This window comes from Megalopta genalis, chromosome 1 (genome assembly GCF_051020955.1).
Source record: "Megalopta genalis isolate 19385.01 chromosome 1, iyMegGena1_principal, whole genome shotgun sequence".
Lineage (NCBI taxonomy): Eukaryota > Metazoa > Arthropoda > Insecta > Hymenoptera > Halictidae > Megalopta > Megalopta genalis.
In genome coordinates, this window is record NC_135013.1 from 9134083 (window position 1) to 9147138 (window position 13056).

A 13056-nucleotide genomic window follows, 5' to 3' on the forward strand; every position below is an offset into this window, starting at 1 on the left:
GCAATGACATGTCAATTATTGTTGCAATTTTGTTTATTGCCTCCTTCCTGTTGTCATGGTACGAACGAGATTCGGAAACGCGGGGAACCGTTTCGGCGGTGCCCTAACCGTGTGCGTGCGCGTGCAGCCATTACGGCGGCGGTACTTTTGCATCGTCGGCTATAGGAAATTCGCTTTCATTTTATAATGACTGTCATTTGATTCCACGGACACAGCAATTAAAGAATAAATGGAGACGAGGAGACAGACGGAGCGATCCGGGTACAACGGTGGCCCTCCTTTCGAGCTCACCGAGCCGAAGCAAAACGCGACGGACAGCGTGTGCGTGCTTCTGTCGTCCCTGAACGGCGCGCTTCCACTTCACTGCTTCCCTGCAAATTACGAGTTCTGCGAATAAATGAGATGCATTACTTCGCGATACCGTTCCTCAAACTGATAGCCATTGCCCGCCCTTTCACGACCGGAATCGTGTCATTTTTAGTTATTACCGTCCGATGTACATTCCGGCTCAGGATTGTTCCTGACTGACTTCATTCGAATCCAAATGCATTTTATAAATCGTATCGGTGGAGTGGTTTACCTGTGCCACCGTTTCTGCAAAACAATGTTGTTCGTTTTTCATTTTAACATTTTCTCATTTCTTTTCTCACTTTTCATTTTAACAGCATTTTTTCACTTCTTTTTTCACTTTTCATTTTGACTCCATTTTCTCGCTTTCTTTTTCACTTTTCATTTTAACCCTTTCGATACTACGAGCCACTATAGTGGCCCTCCATAAGATGCCATCGAGGTACTAAGGGCCACTATAGTGGCCCTCCATAAGTTCGATCGTTTGTAGCGAATAAAGTCAGTGCTTACTGCAGAAAGCTAATTCACCTTATTTTTCTCTCAACAACGGATAAATAGATATGCCTTATTTTTTTCAATTTTGTTCAACTTTATTTGGATTAACCCTTTTGCTACGGGCGGGTTCTCCGCTGCGGTACCCCCGCAACGATCGGCGTCTTGTAGCGTGCAGCGATGTCGCAGCGCGCCGTCCAGCAGAAGTACCGCGACGGAAAATCCGCCCGTAGCGAAAGGGTTAATATCGTCGTATTGGGATTTTAACCTTGCCACTGGAATCGATCGAATCAGTTTCTTAATTCGAGCATATATTATAATAAATATTATTTATAATATTAAATGATATTTTATAATGTTATAATAAAAATATATTTCTTTATTTGCTTTAGAATCAGCGGGTTATCAAATCGTTTCACTGAAAAACTCATGATTTTATTGCCTTCTTCACTTAAATCGGGATTTTTCAAATCCCGAGGTGGTACATAAATTTTGCGATCGAATTTGAAATTAGCTCGTCAAGATCCACGAGAAACGATGCACAACGCGTCCTAAAAAAATCCAAATGTACACGACATTGGGTAAATCACAATTTCGTTGCAACGCTTCGTGTTTGAGATAAATTGTCAGGGTAAAAGAAATGTTCGTACTACGTTCCCTCTATTTTCCCCTTATTCTATACAATTTCAGTTTCAACGTAAAAAAATCTGCATCGCTTTATCTCATTCCTATCGAAAGGTCTTCGATCGTGAAGCGACCGTTTCAATTAGCGACCCGCCGTGCAAAAATGGGGCAAAGACAAGTCGCTTATCGGGTGAAAAAAAACAGAAAAAAATAGGGAAAGCGGATCGTTTCACGCGGCGCATAATGGGGCAATTACCTTGATATTGTGTTCACAATTTGATACCTCGGGTAGCCGTTCCCTTTCTTCGCCGGCGGAGACTTAACACGCACGTAAACCGCAACCGCACGCACGGTTTACCTACATATCCCGATCCAGGCGTCGCAGAAACGGCCGGCTAATGACTCTATTCCGATTACGCGGCTGTCGTGACGCTGTGACCTCACCGTGGAGGACGGCCGGCGACCGTGAATCGTTGCATTAACGCCGACCTCGAGGATGGCGCCCCGAGTCGAGTCGAGTCGAGTCGAGTCGAGTCGAGTCGAGTCGAGTCGCGTCGCGTCGAGGCGTCCTGAGTCGGGCCGAGCCTGGCCGAGGCGGGCCGAGCAGGGCCGACGGTCGCCGCGAATAAGAGAGCTCGAGGAGCGGGACATAATTCCACGGTATCGGCACGGGCTATGGGAAAGCAGTCATTAGACGGTAATGGTAATCCGAAAAGGTACGATAGGGTATTGGCAACGCGGGGAAACGTAGCTAATCGGAAATGCCGGCGTAATCGCCTCCGCGAGCTCGAATATAACTGTTCCCGGCGAGCAGCATAGAACAGATTGGAATCGGAAAAACCGGTAAAAATGCCGATACATGGATTAAAGATGCACCGGGAAAATCATTCGATCGGCTTGACCCTCGGGTGACCATTTCGCTGCGCGCCGGGTTCAAAATGTTAGCCTTCGGTGTATTCCATAATTACACTTTCCTAGGGTCCTCGAACGCGCGGTTCTCCATAGATTCCGCTGCTGTCCGTTGCGTCGCGAGAACTTAATCGCGATGCGTTGGACTACAAAGTGCGATCGTTATTCATCGACTTGTGCTCGTAACGAATTTCGTTATCGCGTTGACGTACATCAAAAGTGGCGTAGAATTTTTGTTATGTCCAAAACGTTCCATTATCTGAAAATTTCATTCAAATTCTCTACTAGGCGATAATACTTAATATATAAATAATAGAGAATGATTAAATAATGCAACGTTTGGATATTGCGAAAGTATATTCTATATTGTATATTGTAAAGACGGTTAAGGGAGACTCTCCTGTAAATAATGCAGTTACATAAAGTCTAGAAACTGTAATAAATACCTAAATGATACATGCTACTCATTCGTGGTAAATACGATTACGAAGAACGCAACAACAGTTCGATAAAATTGGATACTGTCTCCAGTTCAATGCCAAAGTATAAACATTTTAACCGTGACACCAGCAACCTCAAAAATTTCATACAATTCAAGTACTTTATTTAATCAAATTAAAATGGTAACGTTAAGTTCCATGACATCGATTACTTTTTGAAAGACTTGAACAATATATCTTGATCTATTTTTACGTACGTGATAGAATTACATGCTTATAAATAATCGTTACGTAGACGTTTATTCGTCATCTCAATAATATTAACGAATAGAAGAAAATCGAACAGAGCATCTTTCTTACACGTTCTCACTGGTTCCAATTGAATCCGGTGATTTTAGGCAGAAATCTGTAAGAAAATCTGCGATCCGCTTTCAACTTATACAGCAAGAACGCGCAATTCTGACGTAGCCGATATCTCGACGCACTCGTCCCGAGAGAAAACGAACGTTCGTTCGATCTCGTTCCCCGTAAGTGGCTCCTAGAAAACACGTTGATCCGCGGTCTGCCGATAAGCTACTTATCGGGAAAAGAAAAGTAGCGCGAAACAGAAGTTCCGCGCGGTGTCAAAAGGAATAAAGTGGCCTCGATAATCGGCGCGAGAGTGCGTCGATTTCAGCGCGGGGCGAGTCGCTCTCGGCAAAGAAAAAGCCGCGAACGGAAAGGTCCTTATCTTGCCGGTAATTTATGAGGCCGAAGACCCTTATCGTATCATCGTCCGGCGCAATTTCGCTGTCACGATACGCGCGGCTTAAGTTTTAAGGCTCGTAATTACACCTATAAAGTACGCGTGTCAGGGGGATTCGAGCGCGGCGAAGGATCCAACACGCTTTCAAAACACTCGGACACATCGCGCTCGGGCTAATAAACCTCGGCGTACCCGCAGGTGCACGGGATTTCGGTGGGCCGTCCGCGAATTCCCAAGGGCCGGGATCGGCGCCCGTCAACGTTGCAACAAAACTGCCGTTTCGAGGTTTCGGGAACCGATAAACGTAAAGTCGATGATTTAGGGGATGCCTTCATCGGCGCGTCCGCTCTTCCTCCGTGTCCCCCTGCTCCCTTTCCCCCCGCGTCCTGCCTCCTCCTCGAGATCCTACCCCGACAGGAGACACTTAAAAAATCTCCTTATTCGACTTTTATTTATTGCCGCCGAGTTAGCGCACTTTCGCGCGACGATGTATGCATTGCTGCTCGAAACGGGCTTCGAATGAAACGCACAGATTTATTACACCTTCCTCCTTAACCACTTGACATACGAATAAAATGTGCATCGACGCGTCCGAAGAATACTATTTAATTTGGCTCAACTGGACACTCATGTACAAGCTCAGAAACAGGGCCTTTTCTTTTTAAAGTTACATTGCTATATAACATTCAATAGGGTTGAAGTATAGTGTTAGTGTACAACAATTAAGTAATAGTATAAAATAATAATTTAATAATTTTGTAATGTGTGATACATCTCAAAGCATTTAGTAATATGTAGCGGAACGAGGCATATTTTACACTGCCAAGTTGTTTCACTTCTTATATTATGTTTTACGCAAACATGGCATCTTTTTGCAGGATGTTGCTTTTTATTTGTCGCGGGTATATGTTCAGGAAAATGTGTCCAATATTTTGCTTGTAACCGAGTTGGGCATTCACTTTGCGACCGTCTGCCGCGTGTCGGATAGTCCGGCAGGGACAAATTACAAAGCATGTATTCTGCAATATTCAATCGAAAATTCACAATCGATTGCTTTTGTGAAGTAGGCAATTTGGAATATAAAACATAAGCATTATAAATAGCTCCATCAAACATATAAAAAAATATTCTTTTATATCCTTTTGCACATTTTCTCATGAGGGGGAAACATGCAAGAGATTGGTTCTGCTTGTCTACACCTCCCATTCCACGATTATACTCCAGAACACAGGTCGGTTTTATTTGTCGATGCAATTTTGTTTATCGGTACTGTTAGGAGGGGGAAAGCATCTCCAACAGTCTAAACAAAACAGCATCAATGCACGACCGAAACAACTAAAGAATCTAATAATGAAATGCACGGCGTTCGCCGAATACAGTTCTTGACGTCTTGGAGACGTCAAAGTCTACAATGGCACATGAAGTAAATGACGTCTCCCAGACGTCATTGTATGTCAAGTGGTTAATTGCTAGGAACTATCGAACCAGTCAAAATCACCGGTCCCCGAGTGTTTCTTTTACGATTCCCGATGCTATGAAATCGTTTTTGTCGGAAACTTTTTTTTCGAACTTCCTCATTTAAGCGTGCATTATAATGAAAATCATAGAAAGTTTAAATGGATCCGATCTTGTCATTGTTATAAAACTATGTACATTAGTCATGTTTAGGGCTTGGTAATTCGAATTCTAAATCATCTGTTTAAGATCAATTCTATTGTGACTACTTGGTACAACGTATAAACGTAGAATGTAACAGATTTAAAAAATTATGATTCATCAAATATATCTTTGGCTCTCGGATACTTTCGCCTTTGCGCGCACTGGTACGTCATTCTCTCCAATTGCCTCTCAGCTTGCAAAGAAGAACGGACAGTTTTGGAATAGGAGATACGATTATTCGAGACGAATGTAAAAACGAGCCGCGAGACTCGAATCGTATCTTCTCTTCCAAAAATTGTCCAGTTTTGTGGACAATCGGAACGTCAATTAGAGAACGCTTAATCGACGCTCAGATCCTGCAGAAAAACGGACAATTTGGGAAGCCAATTCGCAACTGTTGGAATTTCAACGATGACCCACCTAACAGGAGACACCTAACAGTTTTATGGCCCCTTGCGAGGGTGAGCCGTTGCCTACAGAGGCCCAGGTGGGCCTAGACGACAGTTCAAAAGTAGACACCGAACCGTGAGGTTGCCACCTCGGGATTTTCACCAACACCAGATTTCTGTATCTCTGTAGTTTTGCAATATATCACCATCACTTATTTTACTGGATACGCGAATGTTCTGGAGTAGAATTTGTAACTCTAAATAAAGTGCTTTTGAGTATCCTTTCATTCTACAACAGTAACTATAAAGCCAAACCGCAAGGCGCGAATAATCGTGTCTGCTCTTCCGAAATTGTCCATTTTTGTGGAGGATCCGAGCGTCGACTAGAGAGACATTACTGTAACACGAACGGCGCGTTGATTTTTTTCTCCGACAGAATTGCGCGATAAACTCCCGCGATCTCGCGGAAACGGTAAATCAACGGCAACGTCGAGACGAATCACCGCGTCGCAAGTATTTCTCACTTGTATCTCGGCGAGAATCCGCAAACGTTCCGATGATTCGAGACACCCTCGAATTTCGCTAACGCCTACCGATCGTATCTAACCGGTGAATGATGGACGTTCTCCCGGGGTCCCGGCGGCCGGCCGTCCTCGTCTAGCCACAGGTGTTTACCCGAACGAGTTATACGGCGCAGGTGGAAAGTTCTCCGGGCGGAGGTAATGACTCTATCTCGAGGAGGCGCGTTCCTCACGGGGACCATGCCACGAAGAAACCGGTGGTGTTACGGTAATAGTCCGTGACTATATGGTTGACCGCGGACTATCCTCCTCGATGGAGGAAGAAGGGATCGGAGCCCCGGCGGTGGTTCAACACGTACGGGGAACCCGGCTGTTCCCGATCCGTGGCCTGCTCCTAGCCGCTTACTTACTTTCTCGTTTATGCTGCGGCTTTCGATGCCCGACCACGTGCCCGGCACGACGTAACGAATGTAATACCGATTTGTTAGCGCTGCGGTGAACGCGCGGCCTGATCTATCTCGCCTGCCTGCCGCGCCGCCCGGTGCACGATTGTTTGCGTGAGTTGTTGGCCCGATAGCGGGGAGGAAGTGGGAGATAATCTATGCCCGTTTCGCGACCGGGCCTTTTTTTCACGGCCGGTGACACCCTGCCGGCGAAAAACTCGGACACTGGAAATTTATTTCGCTGTAAATATACAGCTACGTTAGCCGCGGGAAAAGTATGTTAACTGCTTTCCAAACGAATTGGAACGTTCGTTCGAATTGGAACTGTTAACACTAGATTGCCCAAGGAAGTCATTTTTTGACTGCTTTTTAATTTCAATTGGAAAGAAATTATGTATATAATGATACAATTTCTTAGAATTTCGTGACTTTTTGTACAACATATAAATGCGTTTATTAATCATTGTAGTTACCTCCCCCCCTCCTTCATTTCCAGTATACATATGTGTTATATCTATGTATTATATATTGCCCAGAAGCAGTCGTTTCGATTGCTTGGGAAATTTTTAATAATCAAATGACTCTTATTATTGAATTGAGTAAATTTCTTATACGACCAGTTCGGCTCTGTATTGAAATAACATTTTTCATTTTTTTCGATTACCGTTACATGATAACATACAAGTACATGATAAATTGTCGATTTGGGCGTATACTAGATAAGTTGCAGTTGCTCAATAAGCTAAAGTAGTACTTGTTATTCGTATCTTAAATTTTTTATTATTAATATTTACTAATAACCTGTTATATAACTCTGTAAATAATATAAAAAAATATTAAAAATTAATTTTAAACAAATTTCTTTACACATTAGTTATTCTTTCACAATGCAGTCGTTTTGACTGCTTTTGGGCAATATAGGTATATACTAAGTTTCAGTCTTTCTAGTGTTAAATTGGTCCAAGTGGCTTGAATCTTTTTGAGATGTTGGTTCGACTAGTTTCCTAAGAAAATCATTTTTTTTTTGTAGGTTGCAACTGGTTGGAATGGTAATAAAAAATAGAACACTTTTATCTGTGCCGATAATGAAAATTTGAACAATGCGTGCTAATCTCTTGGTCGGGCGTGGTCGAATGGAAAATAAGACTGTGAAGACGTTTAAAGCATTTAACGCTGAATCTACTGATTTATTTGTATTTTGTACAGTTTTTGTGGTAGGGGTTGTCATTTGTTCAATTATTTCCCAAGAAAGTGTCTTCATAATTTTTATAATTCCAAAATGACGAACCGATCATTTGACCTAATATTACTAACATCGTTGCATTATTTTCGAGGTACGAAAATTTTTAACAATTCGCTCGATTGATTTCTAACCTGCTTCGAGATCCGCGGTCTAATTATGAGTTTGGAGAACGTCTGCTTTTAATTAAGCAATTGAATATAAAAATATATATATATATATATTCCCTCTTTTTAAATTTTTTTATTATTAATATTATATTATATATATTATAATATATTATTAATATATTTAAATATATATATATATATATATTCCCTCTTTTTAAATTCAATTGCTTAATTAAAAGCAGACGTTCTCCAAACTCATAATATATATATATATATATCTATTTTGAACTCCTGTTTCTTGTAATTGTTTTGGACAATGTGCATGCCGATACGAAGTTAGTCTTACTATTTACCCTCTAAATAATTACAATTGTAAACAATTCTATAGAGAATCATATAGTTGCAAATGCCGCGTCTTGTTTTAATTCCCGCGAATGGTTCGCTCCGAGTGGAAGATCATTGCATTCATCGTTTCAATTCAGACAATTTATGGGATGAAATCCAATAAGTGGTTCCGCTTTGATCCGATCGTGGTCGCTGGAAAAATGGCTGCGAAGATAAGCTACGAGGAAAATGGAGAATCACTTAGTACGAGGCAAGATAATGGGTCGCGAGCTATTGTTTATCGCGTATGTAATTCTCACAAAACGCGGAGCTCGGCGACGCGTCCGGGCATGCATACGTAGATGTCTGGTTGCATAGAACGCCTACGTGTCTCGTGTCGAGGCAATTAGCGTGAGTGATGAGTTAATTGGTCACACTCCTTGTTTTCGTTGCGTGACGAGCCTTAGATGGGAAGATTCTTTCATAATGGAACGTAGAAAAGGCGACGCCGATGTCTCGGTGTCTAAAACAACCGACGCTGTCGTGTGTAACACGGAGACGGTGTTACAGTACGATGCGTCTTCTCAGCATCAGCTTGTCGTATACGGTGCGAATGTCTTCATGAGCAATTACCACGAATTATTTACGCTTACTAAACGCTAAGCGAGAAACTTCTGTCGGGCAGGTCCGAAATGTTCGCGCCGCGCCGTGTAATTCTATCATCGTCGATCGATTTACTTGTTCGGTGTAATTTTCTTTTAGAAATCCTCCGTATTAACACGTTCCCTGCCGCGTGGGGCGTATACGCCCCACGCTGAACTTTCCGTTCAAGCCATTTGGTATTATCATTGTAAAATGAAGAATTTTTTAAAAATTGATGCCCTCATTTAATCGTGGGGCGTATACGCCCCACGCGGCGTGATGGGCAATTTTTCATTACTGTAACTTGTTTTAACTGCATTTCTCTTATTCCGATCAGTCATTTATTCGCGCGTCGTTGACACAATACTTACTGCTTCACTGAAGCGGGGATTGATTTATAGTTCTATAGTACTGTAAAAGTTGTAACATTCTGCGATAGTTGTGTGGATAAACCACACTTATGTTTGCCATGTTTTAACAAAGTTCATCGTAACATCCCTTTGTAATCGCATACAAACTTGAATTTAACTAAAATGTTATATTTTAAACTAATATAGGCATGATAAAAAAAATTATATGTGAGGATGCAACTCGCTTGGCATAATAATGATCAGCCAGGTATTTGTTAAAGTAATTCCTAGAAAAATAAATTTATTAGTTTGCTGTGTTATGCATGTTAAACTATACAACCTTTCCTTGATAATTATGATTTTTGCACTATTTTAATTATTGTAAAGCATACGCCAGAAACAAAATAATACAAATGTAAAGCGTGGGGCGCATACGCCCCACGCGGCTTGAACGGAAAGTCTTCAAAAAACGGTCTGGCAGGGAACGTGTTAACACTATGCCGTCCGGTGGCACCATGCTGGTGCCATGCAAAAACTATCTGTTGTATGCCGGTGGTACCACTTTGGTGGCATTTTAAAAAACTGAAATAACATTTGAACTATATTTTTTGGGTGTTAAAAGGCAGCGAACTAACTATAGCATTGTGCTTATTTTTATACTAATAATTAAATACGAAAATTCTTGGATGACTCATCTTAATTTTAGGAATTTATATTACCGCCATCTTCGAAATTTTTTTTTAAATCTAAAATTGCGAAGCTATTATGCCGGCGTCAAACAAAAGAATCATATCTAAGATCTGCGGACGGCATAGTGTTAATACGGCGGCGATCGTCTGCTTCCGTTTAGACGGTGTAGAACAGTAGTCTGATTTGTAAATATCTCTGCTTCGACAATTATAAAAATCGACAATTTACAGTCAATTCTCCCCGATTGTCCTTCAGCTTGCAAACAAAAATGGAATATTTGGGACGATTAGATACGATTATTCGAGCCTTGCACCTTGTTTTTATATCAATTATCGACAATTATAAAAACGAGTCTCTTCCCGAATTGTCCATTTTTGCGTACAAGCTGAAGAATTGACATTTTCTTACATTTTGTTATTATAATTTTGTTTACAATGGGGAAGAATTTACCGTATTTCGGATACCGATCAAATTTACCATATACTGCAATTTCAAACAATTTTCACATTACTAAATCTATTTTTATTTATCCTTAACCCTTTCGCTACGGGCAGATTTTCCGCCGCGGTACTTCTGCTGGACGGCGCGCTGCGACATCGCTGCACGCTACAAGACGCCGATCGTTGCGGGGGTACCGCAGCGGAGAACCCGCCCGTAGCAAAAGGGTTAATCCAAATGAAGTTAAACAAAATTGAAAAAAATAAGGCATATCTATTTATCCGTTGTTGAGAGAAAAATAAGGTGAATTAGCTTTCTGCAGTAAGCACTGACTTTATTCGCTACAAACGATCGAACTTATGGAGGGCCACTATAGTGGCCCTTAGTACCTCGATGGCATCTTATGGAGGGCCACTATAGTGGCTCGTAGTACCTCGGTGGCATCTTATGGAGGGCCACTATAGTGGCTCGTAGTATCGAAAGGGTTAAAGACGCATGCCAAATTGACTCCTAACGCTTGCAAAGACGTACGTCGAGAATTGATCCGTATCGCTGCAATTGTAGCGACTCGAGGTCAAATTGACTTCGCGTTAATTAGCCAGTCGGCGATCTCTTTGAAAAGTGTGCAAATTATTGTAATTAGACTGCGGGGTCAGTTTGAGATCGCATCGCCACCGGTGACGTTGAAACACTGCCGAAGGCTTGTAATCTCTTCGTATTTGGCATTTAAGAAAAGAACAAAAACTGAAACGGATAGAGAAATCTTCTCGTTAACCAGAGAAAGATAACCTACGTCGCAGAGGCGCCTGCGAAATAAACAACTGACTGCACCGTGGATGACGCAAAGACTGGAAGCACCCACTTTGCCAAGGCATGTGCGAAGCAACATTGAAAATATTCTTCCAAAATCTGCTGTACAGGCTTCCACAGATGATGAAGAAGAACCCTCAGCCAAAAAAAGGCGTTATTGCAGTCTTTGCACGTCTAAAAAGAAAAGAATGTCAAAGATGACCTGTGCCAAATGCAAAAAGACAGTTTGTGGTGAACACAAGAAAGACGTTTGTCATGACTGTCTCTAAAGAAATTTTTTATAATATTATAGTTTTTTTTACACCGATTATATTATAGTCTACTAGTTTGTAAGGATAAAACACTATTTTTTGTGATATTTTACGGGATTTGTTCCCATAAACCGAAGACTGTTGATTTTTGTTAATTTTTCATAGAGGTCTAGTGATTTAAGTTTAAAATTACTTAAAATATAAAAAAATATAATATAAATGCATTTTATTTTTACAATAATGCCAAACCTTTAAAATGACTAGATTAACTTAAATAAATATCCATTGTTAGTATAAAATTGACGCCTTAGAAAAGCATGCGCCTATGAAGCGTATGGTTATCTTTTACGTACGTTGTCATATGGTTATCTTTCTAGGGTTAAAAGTCCGAGTTTCTGGAGTCGAATTAACCTCGCGCGCAAATAATTGCTATTAATTAGCCGTCCCGGAGAAGTAAATATTTGCGCGGGCCAATTATCGCGACTAATCGTGACCCAATTTAGCTGCCGCGATAATTGATCGATCCTCCGATCGTCTTCCACGAACAAACCTCGTCGGTCGGCGGAGAGTTTCCGAGCCGTCGGCGTGGCTCCATATTCCCGCGAAAGAAACCACAAAGGTTTTTATTCGCGCGGCGCGAATCATCTCCGAGAAACGAGGCAGATTTTATGCCGCGAAAGTCTTCCGAGAAAGAGGAGAATGTCTCCGCGCTGCCGGGAAAGAAGGATGAAGAAAAAAAAAAAGATGCGCGCCGGATTCCAGCGAGTATCGTCGAGATAAATTAGCGGCGAAACAATGCGAGACATTATCTTAAGCGGAAACTGTTTCTGCGGGGACGTCGCGTCGTGTGGCGCGGGCACAGGGCTCGGCAACGGGAGTAATAACGCGTGAAACGATCGGCCGGGGAACACGAGGCGGTTTTTGCATCCCGAAAGCATTTCTTCCAGGAAGGGGGAATGTTCCTGTCCGCGCGCGCAAAAATGAATTCGTCCGTTAGGCCCCGCGACAAACCGCGCCGGCGAATAAAGACGCGCGTTCCTCGCGCGTTTCCACATCTCTTTGTCGAGGAGTTGCTCCCGCCCACGATCGGCGATCTTATCGCCGAACCGTATCTCCAGATATTCGCGCCTCCGCGAATCCGCCGGTCGCTTTTAATCGTCGCAACCCCCGCGCGCGCTGTTCGGTTAATCGTCGCATTAACACGTTGAATGCCACGCCGGTTTTACAGAAATTGCCCGTGGCGCCACGATGAATTTTCTTTTATGCGATACGTATAATGTTGAAATATTATCTGCAATAGATAAGTTACAGTGTATAACCATGTTTGACATGTTAATTGCGACAGGGGTCACCGTTTGAATCGACGATGGTAATAATAGAAAATTTTAGATATTAACATTTCTTTTAAATTAGTTGAAATATTATCTGCAATAGATATGTTACAGTGTATAACCATGTTTGGCATGTTAATTGCGACAGGGGTCACCGTTTGAATCGACGATGGTAATAATAGAAAATTTTAGATATTGACATTTCTTTTAAATTAGTTGAAATATTATCTGCAATAGATATGTTATAGTGTATAACCATGTTTGACATGTTAATTGCGACAGGGGTCACTGTTTGAATCG

At 41.9% G+C, this 13056-nt stretch overlaps 1 protein-coding gene and 1 long non-coding RNA gene across 2 annotated transcripts in view; one reads left to right on the forward strand and one right to left on the reverse strand.

Moving 5' to 3' along the window:
- The window catches only part of LOC117228881 (L-lactate dehydrogenase), a 356327-nt gene that overhangs the window by 143048 nt on the left and 200223 nt on the right, over positions 1-13056 (forward strand). The gene's annotated exons all lie outside the window — the stretch shown is intronic.
- Positions 10618-10857, reverse strand: LOC143260742 (uncharacterized). Its single transcript, XR_013035055.1, has 2 exons — positions 10798-10857; positions 10618-10753 (listed from the first exon to the last, which is right to left on the reverse strand). It is a non-coding gene; the product is annotated as an uncharacterized LOC143260742 (long non-coding RNA).